Source organism: Aegilops tauschii, chromosome 5 (assembly GCF_002575655.3).
Source record: "Aegilops tauschii subsp. strangulata cultivar AL8/78 chromosome 5, Aet v6.0, whole genome shotgun sequence".
NCBI classification, from domain to species: Eukaryota; Viridiplantae; Streptophyta; class Magnoliopsida; order Poales; family Poaceae; genus Aegilops; species Aegilops tauschii.
In genome coordinates this window covers 517,625,783-517,650,642 of record NC_053039.3, presented here as the reverse complement: position 1 = coordinate 517,650,642, position 24,860 = coordinate 517,625,783, and the positions used below count along the sequence as shown (strand labels likewise).

General features: G+C 46.9%; 1 pseudogene; it reads left to right on the top strand.

Moving 5' to 3' along the window:
• Nucleotides 1-3,006: 3,006 nt before the first annotated feature.
• On the top strand, nt 3,007-10,076 carry LOC109764441 (uncharacterized; annotated as a pseudogene).
• Nucleotides 10,077-24,860: the final 14,784 nt, after the last annotated feature.

Below are 24,860 nucleotides of genomic sequence, written 5' to 3'. Positions count from 1 at the left end.
GGAGGGAGCGGAAGGGCGTCCCTTCCTTGTCCTATCTCTCTCTCCCTCGGTCTCCACTGCATGCATGGAAAGCCAAGTCCGGTCCGGTCCGGTCTGCTGCTGCCGTTTCGAGTCTTCGATCGACGATCCGTGCGACCGATCCGCCTAGCCTAGGCAGCAGGTGCGGTGCGGTGCATGCGACGTGCCGGCGGGCGTTTCCATCCCTCCCGCAGAGCGCGTACGATCCACGCGACCTCTCTCTCCTTCCCTCTCTTTTTTCCTGGCCGCGCGCGCAGATGGGCAGGGACGCACGCACGTCACGGCGCGGCAGCCCACGCACCTCACCGCGCGGCTTGATCTATCTTTGCTTTTTGCCCGGCCGGAGCAGCTGGCAGGGCAGGGGTGGCCGGACCTGGCCAGGCGCGCAGGCGCAGGCGCAGGCCGTGCATGTCCCCCGGCCCTCCACCAACACGCCGTCTCTCGCAGTCCCGTTGCACCGGAACGCCTAGTGCGCGCGCGCCCGGCTCCGTCGATCGTCCCGCTCGCAGCGATCACGTATCGTCTACATGCATGCATGATCGTACACTCCCGTGCATCTGCTTTCTATACCGACTCAAGGTTTTAATCCCAACTAACATATACTCCCTCCTAACACTCTACGCCCAACGATTGTCAAAACCCTGCTGTTCAAAGCACGGCAAGTATTCTTCTTGCTTCGTTTAGCCGTCAAAATAAAAAAACAGTAATCACATTTAATTTACCAGTGATGACTATACCAAGCAGGGAGTACACAACAAGGACCATGTTACTTTTTCATCCCAGCTAAGCGACGGACGACGCGTGGGAAGACCTATCGCCGCCCGGAACACCACCCTCTGCCCACTCCCTTGTCGCCGTCGCCGGAGGGCTGGTGGCGGCAGGGCAGTTTCTTCTTTGACACGCCCCAACCCTCCCTCCTCCCCCTCGAGACCCGGTCTCAGGGCAGCACAATCGCCTCCCCCGGCTTCTCCGCCACCGCCGCCGTCCGGAGCACCACCCTCTGCCCACTCTCTTGTCGCCGTCGTCGGAGGGCTGGTAGCGGCAGGCAGTTTCTTCTTTGACAAGCCCCAACCCTCCTTCCCCCTCCCCTCGAGACCCGGTCTCAGGGCAGCACAGTCGCCTCCTCTGGCTCCTCCTCCCCCCTCCTCGAGATCCGGTCTCAGGGCGGCATGGGTCGCCTCCCCCGGCTCCTCCCCCCTACCGGCCCGCAGGTGTCGCGGCATTTCCTAGCCGTGGCTATGAACACCCGTCCCGTTCACTGAATCCCTTCAATTTGTAACTGTTCAATTTGTAACAATAGTAGATGGTACATATGTTTGTCCCTCAACAAGTCACGCAGAGCCCGATTTTAAGTGTTTTTTGGGTGCTCCTGTATGTGGTCCCAGGAGTTATAATAACCATTGCGAGCCATGTTTAATTAGTTGCGGAGACATTTCTGCTCTCCTTTCCCTCTGCGCAGTACTGCGATTCCCGCCTTCCTCCCTCCCTCCCCTTGTTGCGGTGTGTCTTTCTTGGCCGTGAAGACATGTGCCCGTCCCTTCCTCCCTTATCCTCTTCCCCCCTTGTTCTCTAGTGATAACATGGGATGCCGACCAGTGTTCGTCCGGTCCTTTTCGATTTGTTGCTTTTGCCAGAGCCATTTTGAACCTTCGAGTCATGCCATCGATCCGCCTAGGTAGCAGGTGCGGTGCATGTGCCACAGACGTGCAAGCGGTGCGCGTGTGTGTGCCGCCGGCTGTTACGTCCCACCGTGTTATTGTTACACACGACCAAATCTCCCTACAACGATCGACCGACTCGCTTGCCCATCACAATTCACACACGCGCGCCTTGATTTCCACTGACGGACGAATCTTCCCCCGCCACCCACGCATCTATTCCATCCATCCATCCGACCATCCCACCCTCCCGCTCAAAGCCGCCGCCAAATCAACCACCAGCCTGCATAGCATAAAACTACCACTTTTCGTGTTAGGTATCTTACATGTGGGTCCACATGTAAGCTAACGGCCAAACTAAACAGTCAAACAAACGGTTTGTTTAGGAGCGGACCCCAGCTGTCATAAACCTGATTAAATGTTAACCACCGGCTATTTGGGTTTTTTGAAACAGTCGATACCTATGTTGTTAGTTATCATTCACAAAGAAACATCTGGTAGTTTTTTAAAACCATAGGGCAAAAGGTGGTAGTTTTATGCTATTCACTGCGCGGAGTACACCAGCCAGGCATGCACCAAGAGCATCCCCAGGCACCACTTCATCTACTGGGAGCTACTGACCACAGGTGGCGCTGGCGTCAGCGGGACGGTAGACAAAGAGACCCTCGACGTTCGAGGCCATCTTCCATGGCACCTCCATCAACCAATACAAAGGCACCCTAGTGCTTGATGTTCCCGCCAATCATCGAACTGCTCGACTCGCGCGTGGTGTCATGCCACTTTAGCCCTATCCTGACGCACTGGACCCGACTCCCAAGGGAAGGGTGGATTTGAACCGGAGGAGGAAGAAGAGAAGAACATGCGGTTGCGCCAGATCGATGCGAGAGGATAAAGTGATAGGGTGGGACCCGTGCAGTTTCTGGAGTCCATGAGAAACATCTAGTCTAATCTAAACCAATGAAAAAAATCAGTGTGCTATAGCGCCGCCTTTAAAATACACTATTAGCGAGACATTATACACCGATTCATTTAGCGAGAAATTGCTCATAACGCTATAGATTGCTATTATTGGTGCTATATAGCGTGCTATTTTTCCAGTGATCTAAACACAGTACAACATCTATTATACACTGATTTATTTGGCGAGGAATTGCTCACGACGCTATAGTTTGCTATTAGCGGTGCTATAGCGTGCTATTTTTTCAGCGGTATAAACACACTACAAAACCAAAAATGAACTAGACTGGTTTATTTAGCGAGGCATTGTTCAAAATGCTAAAGCATATGCTATTTTTTTCGTGATAGGCAATGAACAGTTGAACCAGAGAAAAACCGGACACACGTGTGGCTCGTTGAACAGTTGAAACACAGGAGACCAACTCCGGCGAGCCCTCCTCTCCTCGTAACCACCGTCCGTACCGACCCAAATCCGCAGAGCACCATGGCCGCGACGGCAAGCTAAAGCATCCTCTGTCCTTGATCCAGACAGCCATGGGCCCATGGCGGCCGCACTTCTCGCCGCCACGCCCTCGCCTCTCCCGCTGGCATTTTGGAGACGGAGGCCTCTCCTCGCGGCTCCGCCGCCCTCGCTCCGCCCGAGGGATCCAGCCTCCGCTCCTCCCGGAACCCCGCCGCCTCCCCGCAAAGCTCTCGCTCCCGTCGCCAGAGCCGCGTGCGCGTCGGCGCCGGCGCGAGGCGGCGGTGACGCGACGGAGGAGCCGGGCCAGGCGCCCGGCGACTGGGCCGCGCTTGCGGGGCGGCTGGCGCTGGGCGCGGTCCTGGGCTCCGCCGCCCTGCTCGGCTGCCCTGGTGCGGCACTCGCGGCGGCCGAGGACTCCATCTAGGCGTCCGGGTTCGGGCTGCGGGTGGCGGCGTCTCTGCGGAGCCTCGGCTGGCCCGACGACGCCGTCGTGTTCACACTTGCCACATTGCCGGTGCTCGAGTTGCGGGGAGCAATTCCGGCCGGGTATTGGATGCGCCTTCACCCCGTCCAGCTGACCGTCCTGGCAGTTTGTGGTATATTTCTTATCTCAGTGTCAGTTCCTCAAGGTGTTCGACAGTTTCAACTACTGCTGAAGTGGATTGCCTCTGTAGCATTTTATTTTGCTTCCTGAAATAAACCCCGGTTCCTACTAAACCTGAAGAACAGCCCCAAAGAGGGAAACACAGTAAATCAATTTGCGTTGCTGCCCTTTGATACACAAGTTTAATGGGCAGATAAGTCATCTGTTGCAAAATGATGCCTACCCTGACATGCAAACTAAGTGAATATTAATATGTGACTCGTTTTAGTAAGTGCGTGGAACTGAGGTTGCTACTTAACTGACGGCCATCTTCAAGACAACTTAGCTATTATCTGTTTTTGCTCAGGTTAATTGGTACTCCCTCCGTCCCGTAATGTAAGACGTTTTTTGACTCTATTGTAGTGTCAAAAAACGCCTTACATTACGGGACGGAGGGAGTAGTTCACTAGTTGTGCATTACTAAGGTTTAGAGATAGTGACACTTGATTATCGCTTAGTAGTTACTACAGATTTGCTGTTCCTACATGGTATTAGAGCTGATTCTGAGGAGAGCACATTATGATCAAGGGACTGAAATGAGCAAGTTAGCAACTATAGTTGAATGGAAGAGGTTCACCTTTTGCCCCTTAGTTATATGCTATGCTCACTTTATCACATAAACAAATTTTCACACTTAGTCTCCCAAAAGATAGTTACTTCTTTCCCTGCCTGTTTTTCTACGGGCACATAACTCAAAACCAGCTAAGTTATATGCTATGCTCTGCTTTGAATTAAAGAAGGGGGAATTCTGTACATAGCTCAAAACCAGCTAAAAACCCAAAGAAAAATACATGCCAATTACTCTCGATCAAGCTGGCTTATACATGGAAGGTCAGCATGACTTAAAGATATGCCCTCATCAGAGGCTTGGGCATTGTGGAAGATCCCGTGCAGCGCTCCTTCCACAGGGGACAGACTACATAAGCTATGGACGCCATCTTCCGGCACTGGGGATTTTTTACTCCATGAGAAAGTTTTCTCCACCGGCCAGTGATGGAAGACCTCAGGGTAATGGCAGAAACTCTAGGATGAAAGGAGGAGAAGGCAAACCAAATTTGCTTAGTAAAAGAACATCCGAACATTAGATGGTTCGCTGATTCCAGCACCTGGTCACACATGGAACACACATCATTGTGCGGTATAAGCTGGGCGCCATATCTTTCAGAGGGAATCCATCAAGCCAACCGTCGAACCAGTATGAGGCCTTTTCCCCATTCAATGTGAATCGAAGTGCATGTTGCAAAGAGCTGCTGATTGGTCGCATTGCAAGGAACAGGCAGTCCTTTACATGGTCTGTCCACATTGTCCCACTTGAACCATAGCCATCCTAACTGCAATGCCCTGCTAATATTTTCCAAGTCTTTCACTCCTAATCCCCAACAGAATTTAGACGAGCAGACTTTCATCCAGCTTACTAAACACTTGCCCCTGTGCGCCTCTTATCCACACCAGAGAAAACTTCTCCTGATCTTGTCTATCGTTTTGATAATCCACTTGGAGGGTGGAAAAACAGTGAAGAAATAGGTTTTGACTTGTGAGCACTGTCAGCACAGAATTGGTAAGCGTTAGACACTCCTTTCCGGGCATGAATTTTACTTTCCATGGCTTCAACCTCCCGGCAATTCTGTCCAAGAGAGGTTGGCGTTCAATTCTTCTACGGTTCCTGGTGCTGAGAGGAAGCCCTAAATAGTTGCATGGCAAGGACCCCAGCAAACCACCAAAAGCAGATAAAAGATCCTGTAGACCCAGGTGGTCACAGCAAATAGGATAGGCCATACACTTGTTGAGATTCACCTGAAGACCAGAGACATTGCCAAAGAAATGAAGGGGCCCGAGGCCACAACAAGCTCTTCCTTGATATAGTTCAAGAAGAGAGCAACGTCATCCGCATAAAAACCTTATTCTCATCTTCTCAGCTCTTTGCGTGACAGGGGATAAGAGGCCTTGACCAGTAGCTTTGGCCAGAATGCACTGTAAAGGTTCCAGGGCCAAAATGAAGAGCATTGGGGCAAGCAGGTCTCCCTGTCTCAGCCCTCTCCTATGAATAAAAGTGCCACCAGGCTTCCCATTGAGCAGAACTCTTGAGTAGGAAGAACTCAGGTTCAATGAAAAATGATCCCTCCGACGAGCACTGAAAACATAAGCCTGAAGAGCCATCCCATCTGACTGAATCAAACGCCTTACCAAAGTCCAGTTTGAGGAAAAGTAGAGGTATTTTCTTCGAGTGAGCTTCCTTGATAATGTTCTTCATAAACAGAGACTTATCCTGGATCAACCTTTTCTTAATGAAGGCGCTTTGGCTCTCAGAGATCAGGGTATGCAACTCCAGGGCAGAGAGAAGCAATCAACTTCCATAATATCTTAGCAATACTATGCGTATGACTCACAGGCTGGAAGCAAGAGGCGAAGAAGCCGCATCTTTTTTTTGGAATGAGAAATTACTGGCAGTATTCAGCAGGTGCCAGTGATCACCTCTCAACTCATGCATTTGATCTTGGGCAGTCAGAAGGTCCGAGCACACGATATCCCCACGGGTTTTGTTAAAAAGCCCCAATAAATCCATCCAGGCCCAGAGCCTTCTCAGCATGCAGATTGAGATGGCGTCTTTGAGCTCCGTAAGCGAGAAAGTATCATCAAGGTGCGGAAGATCAGCCGATGGGAGTTACAGGAAATCCCAATTAAGCCCCATAAAGTATCTGGCAAGCCTCCCCGAGCAGGGAATTGAAGTGATGCAGCATCACCTGAGCTTTAGCATCATGGCCAGACGTCTCTTCACCCCTCAGATTTTTCAGAACAAGAATGTGATTCTTCCTCCTCCGGGTCATTCGATTTAACGCGAAAAACTTTTGTGTTTGCATCTCCAGATTTGATCCACAAAATACGAGATCTCTGATGCCATCTCACTGTGTCAAGCGCTGCAATGCCAGACTGCTTCAATTTCAAGAGAAAACAAAGGTTTCATTTCTTAGCAAATAGCTCACGGTCCTCCTGATCAAGATCCAGCTGGAAAATCACCTCAGTGGCCACCTCCTTTCTGAACTCACTTCCTTCTTTAATCTTGTATATCACAGTTTCATAGCATGGGTGGTTCTTGACAGTTTGATGTGCAGAATCTTTACAGCATCCTTCGAGCGAACAGGTTTAGCCCAGCCTCAAGCACCTTCTCTCTAAATCCCTCCTTCCTTGGTCAGCAAGCATCAAATCTGAACCTTTTATAGTGCTTGACATCCATCTTCTGAAGGATAATTGGACAGTGATGCCAAATGGCAGTTGAGGCCGGAGATAACTGATATTACAAGTGCCTCAGCTCCCAAGATTAACACGATCGATTTTGGAATGAACCGTGTTCTCTCTCTCCTTAGACCAGGTGAACCTCCTTCCGTTAAGAGCAATTTCCTGGATTTCAAGATCCTCAATCACATTTTTAAAGCGGCCCATCATTCTGAGATTAATGTTGGAGTTGCTTTCGTCGCTGACACGACAAATGAGATTGAAGTCCCCAAGAATCATCCAACCAGGCAACACACTATTCTTTATGCTCTTAAGCTCATTGAGAAAAATAATCTTATCGCTGTCCTCCGGAGGCCCATAAACAGCAACATTTTTTGTCAGATCAATAATAGTATCAGTAATTAAGTGAGAGCCTGAAGCATTCTAGTTGAAGAAAATAGCAAAATCATCTGCGCTGGTAACCAGGATCCCACCTCTTTTACCATTAGCAGCTTTGAAGACGAAGTCCTCGGTAACTCTGCTGCCCAGGACTTCAGCCACAATACTTCTATCAACATCAGCCAAATTTAGTTTCTTGAAGACATACAATATTGCACTGGTTAGCTGACAAAGATTTCTGTAGCAACCTCCTCCAGGTTGGATTGTTCAACTCTCTCATGTTCCAGTTAAGGAGCTTTATATTCCATTGAAGAAAACAATGCGGTGAACAAACAAGAAGATTGTATTGAGCATCCACCAACTGGAAGCAGCAACCAGAGGCGACATAACCAGCACAGCTGGAGCTCGAGGACCACAAAGCACAATACTCCCTGCATGGTTTTGCTCGAGTGGCATGCACCTCACCTTGGTTTTGCACATACGGGTGGTATTCCGCCTTCTTCCTCCTTCTCTTCCCTCTTGTCTCTCTCCTCCCTTCCCTCCACCTCATCCTATCATCACTGATCAATCCCGAAATCCAATCCATGCCACTCACACGTTGACTATCTGAGAGCCGCTTGCTGATGCGCTCCAGGAAAAGGCGGTTAAGCATCGCTGCCCGCAGCGGTTGCACGTCTTTATCGGCCTGGGCACGCTGGCTCTCCTTTTCGCTCTCCGTCCAGCACACAAAGCCCACTGATAACTCCATGTTGTGTCGGTGACTCGGTGTTGAAGTCAGCTGCACATCACGCCTACCAGTGAGAGCTGTCCATCGCCTCCTTCTCACCGACTTTGCTTATCACCTCTGAATAGCAGTGAGACGATTCCATCCCCTCTCCTTTTGATTTGCTCGTTTTAGGAATTCTGGTGACCGTTAATCCATTGCACTAGACGGATCCGTGCATGCGATTAATTCTTGGTTGGAAGCAATGTGCTATGGGGATTGCATGAATCTAGTACAACTTCTACCAGCGATTTGTTTCTTCTTTTGAATTGACATCAATAAGATGAATATACTACAACTGGTAGCATTTTCAGGAGAATAGGCAGTTCAATACTTCAATATGGACAAGGCATAGCCATAGGAGCCCACTTCCACTGAGAAACTAGTACTTATATTGGAGTACAGGCATTCAGTTAGGTTTAGGAGGATGAGATGAACGTGTTGATCTTCCTCTCAAGCTCTTCCTTCTTAGCCCCAACCACGCGACTCAACTGCTGCCCGCCTTTCACTACTACAAAGGTCAGTGTCGCCTCTATTTGAAACGTCTTTGACAACCTCCTGCAGAATTCCAATGCAGTAATATTCGGGGGAAATCTGCACCTCCATTTTAGAAGAACAGGAAAGAATCCACTCTGAATAGATTTCTGTAGTGTGCAGAAGACAGAAGAGAGAGTGAGGGGGGGGGGGGGGGGGGGGGGGGGGGGAGGTGACGTACTTATGTGACATCCGCGTCTGCAAAATCGTGATGATGTTGAAGCCAAGTACTAGACTATTTAGCATTTGATATTACTGTTTTCTGCATTCTGATGATTGATATATAGGTCGTGATAATGTTTTATGGTCATTTCTCAGCGGTGCGGCTGAAATTGCATTTGATATTATAGTAGTTTTTCTTATCCTGGTGATTGATGTATTGGGCCATGATGATGTTTTATGGTCAATTTCCAGTGCGCGGCTGATGTAAATTGCGAGTTGTTACTAGTGTCAGCAACTTGACATCTCTCTTCAGAAAACGTTTCATGCTCTATATCAGAATTTTCAAATATACATAGAACTTTACATCTACTCTCTGTTTCTCCAGGAACATGGTGCCTGTGCCATTCATCATCCTCTATCTGAAGAAACTCGCAAAGAAGCGCTTGGGCGACCCCGATAATGGACCTCCTCTTCGAGCGGGCGCGACGGAAGGCTGCGCCCGTCGAGGAGTTCCAGTGGCTCGGGCTGATGCTGTTTGTCGCCGTCCCGTTCCCAGGCACGGGAGCATGGACCGGCGCCATCATCGCGTCCGTCCTGGGCATGCCGTTTTGGTCAGGCTTGTCGGCGAACTTCGTGGGAGTCGTCCTCGCAGGGTTGCTGGTAAACTTGCTCATGAACCTCGGCCTGAAGTACGCCATTGGCACCGGGGTGCTTCTCTTCATTGTATCAACTGTCATGTGGGGCGCCCTTCGGGGTGTGAAGAAATCGTTGAATACGGAATGATGCTCTAGCTGAATGAATCCACACTGAAATGTTTTCGGTCCGTTAAGAGGAGTTTATTTATAATAACCCTTGCGAGGCCTGTTTGATCATGAGTTGCAAAGACCATAGTCGAGCCGCCGGCCCCCACCTCTTTATATAGTGCAAGTGACAGGGGCCCGTCAACCATAGTCGGTTGAGCGCCCCCGATCAGGGCGCAGATCTAAGGGCCCGGTGGGCCGTTGGGCCCGCACGGTGGAGATCATCCTAACAGCAAAGACCATTTCTGCCCTGCTTTCCCTCCGTGCAGTAAACTGTCAGATTCATAGTCTTTTGCTTGCGGTTATTCGTCAAAGATTCAGAGTAACTGAAATAGTGAACAGATGTTGTGTTTCGTTGAATCCCTTGGGTTTGTAGCATCAGTAGATAGTTGAGATCCAAATCGTAAGATGGTTGTCAAGATGGACGTTTGTAACTAGAATTTCATGTCACAAACTTGTCTTTGTGGTAGCTGCAGGACGGAAGCTTCACTGCCGTAACATAGCGCAGATCCATCCATGTTACGAAACTAGAGTGGGTTTTTTACAGTACAGTCTTTTTTTTGTAACAGCATTTCGTAAGATGGTTGTGTTCCGTTCCGTCTAAAAAAGAAGAAGACGCAGCTGGTGAACGTTGGCGGTACTGCCTCCCTCGGTGCATGCTGGTCAAAAAGAGATATCCAAACGAGTAAAACCCATTGCGCAGAAATGAAATAGCCGAAGGTGAGCGAGGGGAGATGATACAATAAAACAAAAGGTGGCAGCACTGTGAAAACTTTGGCGGTTGGAAAAGAAAGATGGATGCACATGGCCACACTTGATCCCACTCCCTCCCTCCCCTGGTCATGGTCATGGTCGTGTGGTGTGGGTTCTGGGGCCACCATGCACGCATTGGGGATATCCTCAAATCAGCTTTGCAGGGCCGACAGGGAGATCGCCGGAGCCCAGCCCGGCCCCAGAGCTGCGTCGCGATTCTGCCCTCCTCTGTCGCCTGCCTGTGTCTGCGTGTTCCCCAATCCCAATCCCAATCCCAATCCCAATCCCGATGGAAGCCGGGGAAGGTAAAAGATGGTGGGGGAGGAGCGAAAGGGATGCACGGCAACGGCCATCGCGCAATGGCAGGCCGAGAAGGGAGGGAGCAGGTGGTCACAGCTGAGGACGAGATCATCTGGTTCATGCATGCAATGGCCGAGACGAGACTGCTGGCCCGCGCTGTGGAGCAAGGCTGGGTCTGGCTGAACTGGAGTTTGGTGGGTCCCCATCTTAGCGGGTGATGCCTCCCTCCGCCCGTTGCGGTGTGCCTTTCTTGACCGCGAAGCCACCTTCCCCTTCCCCTTCCCTTGTCCTCTTTCTCGCTCCATCTGTCTCAACTGCATGCATAGGATGCCTGCCACAGTCCGGTCCGGTCCGGTCCGCTGCTTTTGGCAGAGCCGTTTTGAACCTTGGATCCGTGCCACCGATCCGCCCAGGTAGGTGCGGTGCAACGGACGCGCAGGTGGTACGCGCCTGCATGCCGGCCGTTAACGTCCCACTTCCACCATTATTGTTACAAACGACCAGATCCCCCTGGAACCATCCACCGGCTCGCCAATGTCGCCATCACAGTTCACACGCGCGCGCGGCTTGATCTCCACCTCCACGGACGCCATGGCACGCGTGCATCCATCCACCCTTCCATCCCTCCCTCCCTCCCGGCGCCAGATCAACCACCACCCCGGGCAGCGCGTACGACCCACGCCACCTCCCTCCCTGGCCGCACCGCGCGCGCAGGAACGTACGCACGTCACACGGCCCGGAAGCCCACGCACCCACCTCACCGCGCGGCTTTCGCTTTGCTTTTGCCCGGCCGGCGCAGCAGCGGGCAGCCGGATCAGCAGCTAGCAGAGCAAGGTTTGGATGGTAGTGGCCAGGCGCAGGCCGTGCATGTCCCCCCGCCCGCCCACGTCCCTTTCCTACCCACCCACGACCCACACGCGCGCTCCACCACCCCTCTTTCTCTCGCTCGCAGTATCGTTGCACCGGAACGGCAATCGCGCTCGCGCTCGCGTGCATCGGGCGTACGTGCCACCGTGGGTTCCAATTTTCAAACGCGCGCGCGGTCGGATCACGTGCCCGTCGCGCTCGCTGCGATCACGTATCGCCCCGGGAGCTCCCTCCTGTATTCATGTCATGCATGCATGCATGATCGTACCGTATGCCCGGCCACCGGATCACGTGCATCCGCGTTCTAGAGTGACAAGGTTTGAAACCCAATTTTTTTCGCGAATACACAAGATGCGTATCATTCCATTGATAGGTAGAAACCCAAATAACATACTACTCCTGCGAAGCAACACTCTGCGCCAAACGACCGCTACAACCCAGCTTCACCATACTGAAGCCCACCCTACAGTTTACATGCTCATATATGCCTTCATCGTGTCGAGTTTCGGCGGATGGCTTTTCGTGCATCGCACGTTTCCGCGTGGTACATCCCGCCGTGAGCTTGCTCGTTTATCGGCAGGGGGCGGTTTTCCGGCGATCGGAGACACACCGGATCGTCCTCCTCGACGACGAGGGATTTGTGGTGGACTCGTGGGCGTGTCGACAGGGAGAAATTTTGGCTTCGTGCACCATAGTGCAGTTTCCGTGTCACGTTGCATGTCTATGTGAGCCGTGTCTACACGAGCAGGGGCGGAGCCAGCCCTGTGGGCCGCCTTCATATACAGTAGCAGTTGTAAGGGCATATTTCTCCCTATGTGGTTTTGGTGATTGATGACAGTACATTTGCGAACTAATCGTGTGCATTGAGCATTTCAGTGATCTCATGCTTAGGCACAAGACGATTCGGTGTCCCTCGGAGCCTTTCGAAGACGGCGGTTCTCTGCGTTTTTCTCCGGTGGATTTGAGTCGTAGGAAAGCCGTACTATTAAGAGGGGGTCCGCTTCGAAAAGGTTAAGGTGGAATCAACACGTACACATCTGTTCCTTTGCACCACCTTTCCTTCGCTTCATTGAAGCACCATCCGTTTATCCTTGTCGCTGTGAGATGAAGGCCTCCAAGTGCTATAGGTTCTATGGCGTGCGGTAGTACTGCTCAAGGGAGCAGTAGTACCGCCGGGGCCCGCGGTAGTACCGCCCCAGCAAGCGGTAGTACCGCTGCCTCTAGCCTAGAAGGCTGGCGCGCGCGGAAGTAATTTTTACTTCCGCCCCTACGCGGTAGTACCGCTCCCTGCGAGCGGTAGTACCGTGCCGGATTTTCGCACGTCCCAAACTCAGCGGAAGTAGTCACGGACGTAATTTATTTAGTCCGTGCTTTTTCCAGCCTAAGTTGAGCCCCGCCTTGCGGTAGTACCGCAGGGGCGCGCGGTAGTACCGCTCCGGCGGTTCTACCGCTCGTTGCCTAGTGCAACATGACCTCTCCTGGCTTCTACCGCACGAGCGGTAGTACCGCAACATGATGCAGTAGTACCGTGGTGGCTTGCGGTAGTACCGTGTCCTGCAGGCTGAGTAAGTGGGTAACGGTTGGTTTCTTTTCCTCACTATATAAAGGGGGTCTTCTTCTCCAATAAGACCACATCTTCCCTCCCCAAGCTCCATTGTTGCTCAAAGCTCCATCTTCGCCCGATCTCTCTCCCTAGCCAATCAAACTTGTTGATTTTCTAGGGATTGGATAAGAAGGCCCCGATCTACACTTCCACCAAGAGAAATTTGATTCCCCCCACTAATCCCTTGCGGATCTTGTTACTCTTGGGTGTTTCCCTAGACGGTTGAGGTCACCGCATAGCCATATTCCATTGTGGTGAAGCTTCGTGGTGTCGTTGGGAGCCTCCGATTAAGTTGTGGAGATAGCCCCAACCTTGTTTGTAAAGGTTCGGTCGCCGCCTTCAAGGACACCAATAGTGGAATCACAGCATCTCGCATTGTGTGAGGGCGTGAGGAGAATACGGTGGCCCTAGTGGTTCCTTGGGGAGCATTGTGCCTCCACACCGCTCCAACAGAGACGTACTTCCTCTCAAAGGAAAGGAACTTCGGTAACACATCCTCGTCTCCACCGGCTCCACTCTAGGTTATCTCTTACCTTTACTTGTGCAAGTTTATATTGTGTTGTCTCCTTTGCTTGCTTGTGTGCTAGTTGTTGTTGCATAATATAGGTTGCTCACCTAGTTGCATATCTAGACAACCTACTTTGATGCTAAGTTTAATTTGGTAAAGAAAAGCTAAAAAATGTTAGTTACCTATTCACCCCCCTCTAGTCAACCATATTGATCCTTTCAATTGGTATCAGAGCCTCGTCTCTTTATTAAGGACTTTGTCGTCCGAAGAGTATGATTGACACTACGGACGAGGTGGAGGAGCACTCCGGTGCCAGTCCCATCTTGTCCGCGGCCGATGGGGGTTCCTCGGTCTCTCATGAGGATTCAATGCAGCTATGGACACATTGAAAACCTCCTTGACGGCCGAGGTTAAAGGCATGTTCAAGGAATATCTTGAAGGCATTAAACTTTCTACCACACCGTTGGAAGTGGTTGCTGAAGGAAATATGCCCTAGAGGCAATAATAAAGTTGTTATTTATATTTCCTTATATGATAAATGTTTATTATTCATGCTAGAATTGTATTAATCGGAAACTTAGTACATGTGTGAATACATAGACAAACAGAGTGTCACTAGTATGCCTCTACTTAAGTAGCTCGTTGAATCAAAGATGGTTAAGTTTCCTAGCCATAGACATGAGTTGTCATTTGATTAACGAGATCACATCATTGGAGAATGATGTGATTGACTTGACCCATTCCGTTAGCTTAGCACTTGATCGTTTAGTATATTGCTATTGCTTTCTTTATGACTTATACATGTTCCTATGACTATGAGATTATGCAACTCCCGAATACCGGAGGAACACTTTGTGTGCTACCAAACGTCACAACATAACTGGGTGATTATAAAGGTGCTCTACAGGTGTCTCTGATGGTACTTGTTGAGTTGGCATAGATCAAGATTAGGATTTGTCACTCCGATTGTCGGAGAGGTATCTCTGGGCCCTCTCGGTAATGCACATCACTATAAGCCTTGCAAGCAATGTGACTAATGAGTTAGTTGCAGGATGATGCATTACGGAACGAGTAAAGAGACTTGCCGGTAACGAGATTGAACTAGGTATTGAGATACCGACGATCGAATCTCGGGCAAGTAACATACCGATGACAAAGGGAACAACGTATGTTGTTATGCGGTTTGACCGATAAAGATCTTCGTAGAATATGTAGGAGCCAATATGAGCATCCAGGTTCTGCTATTGGTTATTGACCGGAGATGAGTCTCGGTCATGTCTACATAGTTCTCGAACCCGTAGTGTCCGCACGCTTAAAGTTTTGTGACGACCGATATTATGAGTTTATGTGTTTTGATGTACCGAAGGTTGTTCGGATTCCCGGATGTGATCACGGACATGATGAGGAGTCTCGAAATGGTCGAGACATAAAGATCGATATATTGGATGGCTATGTTTGGACATCAGAATGGTTCCGGGTGAGTTCGGGCATTTACCGGAGTACCGGGAGGTTACCGGAACCCCCCGGGGAGTGTATGGGCCTTATTGGGCCTTAGTGGGAGAGAGAAGGAGGCGGCCTAGGAGGGGGCGCGCCCCCCAAGCCCAATCCGAATTAGGAGGGGGGCCGGCCCCCCTTTCCTTCCTCCCTCTCTCCTCCTTCCTTCCTCCCCTACTCCTACTTGGAAGGGGGGAATCCTACTCCCGCTGGGAGTAGGACTCCCCTAGGGCGCGCCATAGAGAGGGTCGGCCCTCCCCCTCCTCCAATCCTTTATATACGAGGGAGGGGGGCACCCCATAGACACACAAGTTGATCATTGATCTCTTAGCCGTGTGCGGTGCCCCCTCCACCATAATCCACCTTGGTCATATCGTCGTAGTGCTTAGGCGAAGCCCTGCGCCGGTAGCTTCACCATCACCATCATCACACCATCGTGCTGACGAAGCTCTTCCCCGACACTCTGCTGGATCGTGAGTTCGTGGGACGTCACCGAGCCGAACATGTGCAGATCGCGGAGGTGTCGTACCTTCGGTGCTAGGACTGGTCGATCATGAAGACGTACGACTACATCAACCTCGTTGTCATAACGCTTCCGCTTATGGTCTACGAGGGTACGTGGACAACACTCTCCCCTCTCGTTGTTATGCATCACCATGGTCTTGCGTGTGCGTAGATTTTTTTTGAAATTACTACGTTCCCCAACAGTGGTCAGAGCCAGGTTTATGCGTAGATGTTATATGCACGAGTAGAACACAAGTGAGTTGTGGGCGATACAAGTCATACTGCTTACCAGCATGTCATACTTTGATTCGGCGGTATTGTTGGATGAAGCGGCCCAGACCGACATTACGCGTACGCTTACGCGAGACTGGTTCTACAGACGTGCTTCGCACACAGGTGGCTGGCGGGTGTCAGTTTCTCCAACTTTAGTTGAATCGAGTGTGGCTACGCCCGGTCCTTGTTGAAGGTTAAAACAACACATACTTGACGAAATATCGTTGTGGTTTTGATGCGTAGGTAAGAACGGTTCTTGCTCAGCCCGTAGCAGCCACGTAAAACTTGCAACAACAAAGTAGAGGACGTCTAACTTGTTTTTGCAGGGCATGTTGTGATGTGATATGGTCAACACATGATGCTAAATTTTATTGTATGAGATGATCATGTTTTGTAACAGAGTTATCGGCAACTGGCATGAGCCATATGGTTGTCGCTTTATTGTATGAAATGCAATCGCCATGTAATTGCTTTACTTTATCACTAAGCGGTAGCGATAGTCGTAGAAGCAATAGTTGGCGAGATGACAACGATGCTACGATGGAGATCAAGGTGTCGCGCCGGTGACGATGGTGATCATGACAGTGCTTTGGAGATGGAGATCAAAGACACAAGATGATGATGGCCATATCATATCACTTATATTGATTGCGTGTGATGTTTATCCTTTATGCATCTTATTTTGCTTAGTTCGATGGTAGAATTATAAGATGATCTCTCACTAAATGTCAAGGTACAAGTGTTCTCCCTGAGTATGCACCGTTGCGAAAGTTCGTCGTGCCGAGACATCACATGATGATCGGGTGTGATAAGCTCTACGTTCACATACAACGGGTGCAAGCCAGTTTTGCACACGCAGAATACTCGGGTTAAACTTGACGAGCCTAGCATATGCAGATATGGCCTCGGAACACTGAGACCGAAAGGTCGAGGGTGAATCATATAGTAGATATGATCAACATAGTGATGTTCACCATTGAAAACTACTCCATCTCACGTGATGATCGGACATGGTTTAGTTGATTTGGATCACGTGATCATTTAGATTATTAGAGGGATGTCTATCTAAGTGGGAGTTCTTAAGTAATTTGATTAATTGAACTTTAATTTATCGTGAACTTAGTACCTGATAGTATTTTGCATGTCTATGTTGTTGTAGATAGATGGCCCGTGCTGTTGTTCCGTTGAATTTTAATGCGTTCCTAGAGAAAGCTAATTTGAAAGATGATGGTAGCAACTACACGGACTGGGTCTGTAACTTGAGGATTATCCTCATTGCTCCACAGAAGACTTACGTCCTGGAAGCATCGCTAGGTGCCAAACCCGCTGCAGTAGCAACGCCAGATGTTATGAACGTCTGGCAGAGCAAAGCTGATGACTACTCGATAGTTCAGTGTGCCATGCTTTACGGCTTAGAACCGAGACTTCAACGACGTTTTGAACGTCATGGAGCATATGAGATGTTCCAGGAGTTGAAGTTAATATTTCAAGCAAATGCCCGGATTAAGAGGTATGAAGTCTCCAATAAGTTCTACACCTGCAAGATGGAGGAGAATAGCTCTGTCAGTGAGCATATACTCAAAATGTCTGGGTATAACAATCACTTGATTCAACTGGGAGTTAATCTTCCTGATGATAGTGTCATTGACAGAATTCTTCAATCACTGCCACCAAGCTACAAGAGCTTCGTGATGAACTATAACATGCAAGGGATGGATAAGACAATTCCCGAGCTCTTCGCAATGCTAAAGGTTGCAGAGGTAGAAATCAAGAAGGAGCATCAAGTGTTGATGGTCAACAAGACCACCAGTTTCAAGAAAAAGGGTAAAGGGAAGAAGGGGAACTTCAAGAAGAACGGCAAGCAAGTTGCTGCTCAAGTGAAGAAGCCCAAGTCTGGACCTAAGCCTGAGACTGAGTGCTTCTACTGCAAAGGGACTGGTCACTGGAAGCGGAACTGCCCCAAGTATTTGGCGGATAAGAAGGATGGCAAGGTGAACAAAGGTATATGTGATATACATGTTATTGATGTGTACCATGCTCGTAGTAGTGCCTGGGTATTTGATACTGGTTCTGTTGCTAATATTTGCAACTCGAAACAGGGACTACAGATTAAGCGAAGATTGGCTAAGGACGAGGTGACGATGCGCGTGGGAAATGGTTCCAAAGTCAATGTGATCGCGGTCGGCATGCTACCTCTACATCTACCTTCGGGATTAGTTTTAGACCTGAATAATTGTTATTTGGTGCCAGCATTGAGCATGAACATTATATCTGGATCTTGTTTGATGCAGGACGGTTATTCATTTAAATCAGAGAATAATGGTTGTTCTATTTATATGAGTAATATCTTTTATGGTCATGCACCCTTGAAGAGTGGTCTATTTATGTTGAATCTCGATAGTAGTGACACACATATTCATAATATTGAAGCCAAAAGATGCAGAGTTGATAATGATAGTGCAACTTATCTGTGGCACTGCCGTTTAGGTCATATTGGTGTAAAGCGCATGAAAAAACTCCATTTTGATGGACTTTTGGAATCACTTGATTATGAATCACTTGGTACTTGCGAACCATGCCTCATGGGCAAGATGACTAAAACGCCGTTCCCCGGAACAATGGAGCAAGCAACAGATTTGTTGGAAATCATACATACTGATGTGTGTGATCCAATGAATGTTGAGGCTCGCGGCGGGTATCGTTATTTTCTCACCTTCACAGATGATTTGAGCAGATATGGGTATATCTACTTGATGAAACATAAGTCTGAAACATTTGAAAAGTTCAAAGAATTTTAGAGTGAAGTGGAAAATCATCGTAACAAGAAAATAAAGTTTCTACGATCTGATCGTGGAGGAGAATATTTAAGTTACGAGTTTGGTCTTCATTTGAAACAATGAGGAATAGTTTCGCAACTCACGCCACCCGAAACAACACAGTGTAATGGTGTGTCCGAGCGTCGTAATCGTACATTACTAGATATGGTGCGATCTATGATATCTCTTACTGATTTAGTGCTATCATTTTGGGGTTATGCTTTAGAGACAGCTGCATTCATGTTAAATAGGGCACCATCTAAATCCGTTGAGACGACACCTTATGAACTATGGTTTGGCAAGAAACCAAAGTTGTCGTTTCTTAAAGCTTGGGGCTGCGATGCTTATGTGAAAAAGCTTCAACCTGATAAGCTCGAACCCAAATCGGAGAAATGTGTCTTCATAGGATACCCAAAGGAGACTGTTGGGTACACCTTCTATCACAGATCCGAAGGCAAGACATTCGTTGCTAAGAATGGATCCTTTCTAGAGAAGGAGTTTCTCTCGAAAGAAGTGAGTGGGAGGAAAGTAGAACTTGATGAGGTAACTGTACCTGCTCCCTTATTGGAATGTGGGTCATCACAGAAATCTGTTCCTATGACTCCTACACCAATTAGTGAGGAAGCTAATGATGATGATCATGTAACTTTAGATCAAGTTACTACCGAACCTCGTAGGTCAACCAGAGTAAGATCCGCACCAGAGTGGTACGGTAATCCTGTTCTGGAGGTGATGTTACTTGACCATGACGAACCTACGAAGTATGAGGAAGCGATGATGAGCCCAGATTCCAAAATGGCTTGAGGCCATGAAATCTGAGATGGGATCCATGTATGAGAACAAAGTGTGGACTTTGGTTGACTTGCCCGATGATCGGCAAGCCATCGAGAATAAATGGATCTTCAAGAAGAAGACTGACGCTGATGGTAATGTTACTGTCTACAAAGCTCGACTTGTTGCGAAAGGTTTTTGACAAGTTCAAGGAGTTGACTACGACGAGACCTTCTCACCCGTAGCGATGCTTAAGTCCGTCTGAATCATGTTAGCAATTGCCGCATTTTATAATCATGAAATTTGGCAAATGGATGTAAAGACTGCATTCCTGAATGGATTTCTGGAAGAAGAGTTGTATATGATTCAACCTGAAGGTTTTATCGATCCAAAGGATGCTAACAAAGTGTGCAAGCTCCAGCGATCCATTTATGGACTGGTGCAAGCATCTCGGAGTTGGAATAAATGTTTTGATAGTGTGATCAAAGCATATGGTTTTATAAAGACTTTGGAGAAGCCTGTATTTACAAGAAAGTGAGTGGGAGCTCTGTAGCATTTCTAATATTATATGTGGATGACATATTGTTGATTGGAAATGATATAGAATTTCTGGATAGCATAAAAGGATACTTGAATAACAGTTTTGATACGTCTCCAACGTATCTATAATTTATGAAGTATTCGTGCTATTTTATTATCTGTTTTGTATGTTTATGGGCTTTACTAAGAACTTTTATATTATTTTTGGGACTAACCTATTAACCGGAGGCCCAGCCCATATTGCTGTTTTCTTCCCTATTTCAGTGTTTCGAAGAAAAGGAATATCAAACGGAGTCCAAACGGAATGAAACCTTCGGGAGCGTGATTTTTGGAACGAACGTGATCCAGGAGACTTGGAGTTGAAGTCAAGGAAGCTTCGAGGTGGCCACGAGGGTGGAGGGCGCCCCCCCTACTGGGCGCGCCCCCTATCTCGTGGGCCCCTCGTGGCTCCCCTGACCGACTTCTTTCGCCTATATAAGTCCATATACCCTAAAAACATCGGGGACAAGAATAGATCTGGAGTTCTGCCGCCGCAAGCCTCTGTAGCCACCAAAATCCTCTCGGGAGCCCGTTCCGGCACCCTGCCGGAGGGGGGGATCCCTCACCGGTGGCCATCTTCATCATCCCAGTGCTCTCCCTGACGAGGAGGGAGTAGTTCACCCTCGGGGCTGAGGGTATGTAGCAGTAGCTATGTGTTTGATCTCTCTCTCTCGTGTTCTTGATTTCGCACGATCTTGATGTATCGCGAGCTTTGCTACTATAGTTGGATCTGATGATGTTTCTCCCCCTCTACTCTCTTGTAATGGATTGAGTTTTCCCTTCGAAGTTATCTTATCGGATTGAGTCTTTAAGGATTTGAGAACACTTGACGTATGTCTTGCCATGCTTATCTGTGGTGACAATGGGATATCACGTGATCCACTTCATGTATGTTTTGGTGATCAACTTGCGGGTTCCGCCCATGAACCTATGCATAGGAGTTGGCACACGTTCTCGTCTTGACTCTCCGGTAGAAACTTTGGGGCACTCTTTGAAGTACTTTGTGTTGGTTGAATAGATGAATCTGAGATTGTGTGATGCATATCGTATAATCATGCCCACGGATACTTGAGGTGACAATGGAGTATCTAGGTGACATTAGGGTTTTGGTTGATTTGTGTCTTAAGGTGTTATTCTAGTATGAACTCTATGATAGATTGAACGGAAAGAATAGCTTCGTGTTATTTTACTACGGACTCTTGAATAGATCGAGCAAAAAGGATAACCTTGAGGTGGTTTCGTACCCTACCATAATCTCTTCGTTTGTTCTCCGCTATTAGTGACTTTGGAGTGACTCTTTGTTGCATGTTGAGGGATAGTTATATGATCCAATTATGTTATTATTGTTGAGAGAACTTGCACTAGTGAAAGTATGAACCCTAGGCCTGGTTTCCTAGCATTGCAATACCGCAATACCGTTTACGCTCACTTTTACCACTTGTTACCTTGCTGTTTTTATATTTTCAGATTACAAATACTCATATCTATCATCCATATTGCACTTGTATCACCATCTCTTCGCCGAACTAGTGCACCTATACAATTTACCATTGTATTGGGTGTGTTGGGGACACAATAGACTTTTTGTTATTTGGTTGCAGGGTTTTTTGAGAGAGACCATCTTCATCCTACGCCTCCCACGGATTGATAAACCTTAGGTCATCCACTTGAGGGAAATTTGCTACTGTCCTACAAACCTCTGCACTTGGAGGCCCAACAACGTCTACAAGAAGAAGGTTGTGTAGTAGCCATCAAGCTCTTTTCTGGCGCCGTTGCCGGGGAGGTGAGTGCTTGAAGGTATATCTTTAGATCTTGCAATCGAATCTTTTAGTTTCTTGTTTTATCAGTAGTTTAGTTTATAAAAGAAAACTACAAAAAGATGGAATTGAGTTTATCTCATACGCTTCATCTTTTTAATATCTTTCGTAAGTATGATGAAAAGGAAAATTGTGCTCAAGTGCTAGAAGAAGTCTATAAAATGTTTGGTACTAAATCTTTGAATGATGAGCATGATTGCAATGTTGTTAGTATGAATTCCTTGAATATCCATGATGCTAATGATATGCAAAGCCACAAGCTTGGGGAAGCTATGTTTGATGATATTTTTTGTCCCCCAAGTTTTGATATGCAAAGTTGTTATGATGATAGCATGCCTCTTACCTATGATGATTATATTGATGAAAGTGTGTTTGGAAGAGTGTCAACTTTAGGAAGTAATGATCCCACTATTTTGTAGGATGTTGAATCTTATAATATTTATGAGAGTGGATTTGGAGAGGTCATGACTTTATTTAGTGATGAGTCCACTATCTTGGAAGAGGTTTCAATTGATTATGATGAGAACAAAGTTGCTACTTATGATGATTATTGTGATGAAACTTATGCTATAAAAAGTAGTGATGGTTATATTTAGAAAACTTGTCATGATTATGATTACCCTTTTTCTGAACTTTATTCTTTCAAGGTGGAAACAATTTATAGTATTCGAGTCTCTTATGATACTCCCACTATTCCGAATAAGAAGAATTTTGCTTATGTGGAGAGCAGCAAATTTTCTATGCAAGTAGATCATGAAAAGAATGCTTTAGGTGCTGGTTATATTGTTGAATTCATTCATGATGTTACTGAAAATTATTATGAGGGAGGAACATATGCTCGTAGGAATTGCAATAATGTCAAGTTTCCTCTCTATGTGTTGAAAATCTTGAAGCTATGCTTGTTTTACCTTCCTATGCTAGTTGTTTCATGTTCCCATAAATTGTTTGTTCAAAAAATCCCTATGCATAGGAAGTGGGTGAGACTTAAATGTGTTAGTAATATTCTTCATGATGCTCTCTTTATGTTTCAATTCTTATCTTTTATGTGAGCATCATTGAAATCATCATGCCTAGCTAGGGGCGTTAAACGTAAGCGCTTGTTGGGAGGCAACCCAATTTTATTTTTTTGTTCCTTGATTTTTGTTCCTGTTTAGTAATAAATAAATCATCTAGCCTCTGGTTAGATGTGGTTTTATGTTTTAATTAGTGTTTGTGCCAAGTAAGACCTATAGGATCTTCTTGGATGATAATTATTTGATCTTGCTTAAAAAGACAGAAACTTTCTGCTCACGAAAACAATTGTTTAAAATCACCAGAACGTGATAAAATACTGATTCCAATTGAAGAAGATCAATAATCAAATTATCTAGGTCTTCCTATTTTGGTAGATTTTTCTGAGTTGCAGAAGTTTGAGTTAGTTACAGATCACTACAGACTGTTCTGTTTTTGACAGATTCTGTTTTTCGTCTGTTGTTTGCTTATTTTGATGACTCTATGGCTAGTAAAATAGTTTATAAACCATAGAGAAGTTGGAATACAGTAGATTTAACACCAATACAAATAAAGAATGAGTTCATTACAGTACCTTGAAGTGGTGTTTTGTTTTCTTTCGCTAACGGAGCTCACGAGATTTTCTGTTAAGTTTTGTGTTGTGAAGTTTTCAAGTTTTGGGTAAAGATTCGATGGACTAGGGAATAAGGAGTGGCAAGAGCCTAAGCTTGGGGATGCCCAAGGCACCCCAAGGTAATATTCAAGGACAACCAAGAGCCTAAGCTTGGGGATGCCCCGGATGGCATCCCCTCTTTCATCTTCGTCTATCGGTAACTTTACTTGGAGCTATATTTTTATTCACCACATGATATGTGTTTTGCTTGGAGAGTCATTTTATTTTGTTAATATTTGCTTGCTGTTATTTATAATATTGTTTTGCATATTTATTTTCAATAAAAATGTCAAGGATAGCTTTTACCATGCTTATTTTGCAAGTATACATGTTGCTGTTTCAAAACAGAAAGTTTACCGCTGTTGCAAGAATTCCCTAGAAAAGTCAGAATGTGATAAAATGTTGAAACCTTTTGCATAATAAGATCTGATAAATTTACTACAGTGGGAATTTTCTTTCATAATTTTTGGAGTTAGGGAAGTATGATGAATCTTGCATTCTTTACAGACTGTACTGTTTTGGCAGATTGCTGTTATGTTTGCATTGTCTGCATATGTTTGCTTGTTTAATGATTCTATTTGAGGATAGGAGTATTAAATATGCAGAAGCATTTAGTATGCAATGTTGAATAGTAATTTTAGTGATATGTTACAGTAGAAAATGATAAGGTTTTTGCATTGGCTTATACTAACTTATCTCACGAGTTCTTGTTGAGTTTGGTGTGGATGAAGCTTTCGAGATTTAGGAAACCGTGATATGAGAGGAATTAAGGAGACATAAAAGCTCAAGCTTGGGGATGCCCAAAGGCACCCCAAGGTAATATTTCAAGAAGTCTCAAGCATCTAAGCTTGGGGATGCCCCGGTTGGCATCCCACCTTTCTTCTTCGACAACTATCGGTTAGTATCAGTTGAGCCTAAGTTTTTGCTTCTTCACATGAGTTGTGCTATCCTTGCAATGTTATTTTCTTTTGTTTTGCTTGCTGTTTGAATAAAATACCAAGATCTGAATTTATTAAATGAGAGAGAGTCTTCACAAAGCTACATAATTATTTAACTACTCATTGATCTTCACTTATATCTTTTTGGAGTAGTTTGTCATTTACTCGAGTGCTTCACTTATATCCTATGAGTAAATGGTTGAATGAGTTGAATGTCATAAATTTGAAATTATATATGTTTCATATGCCTTTCCCATGGGGAGTAACGACTTCACATCTAAGAAGTAGAGGTGGTAAATTTATTCAAGGTTAGCAAACTCTGTGTTGGTCACTTGAACAATTCATGAAAGAATATTGAAGGAAGAGA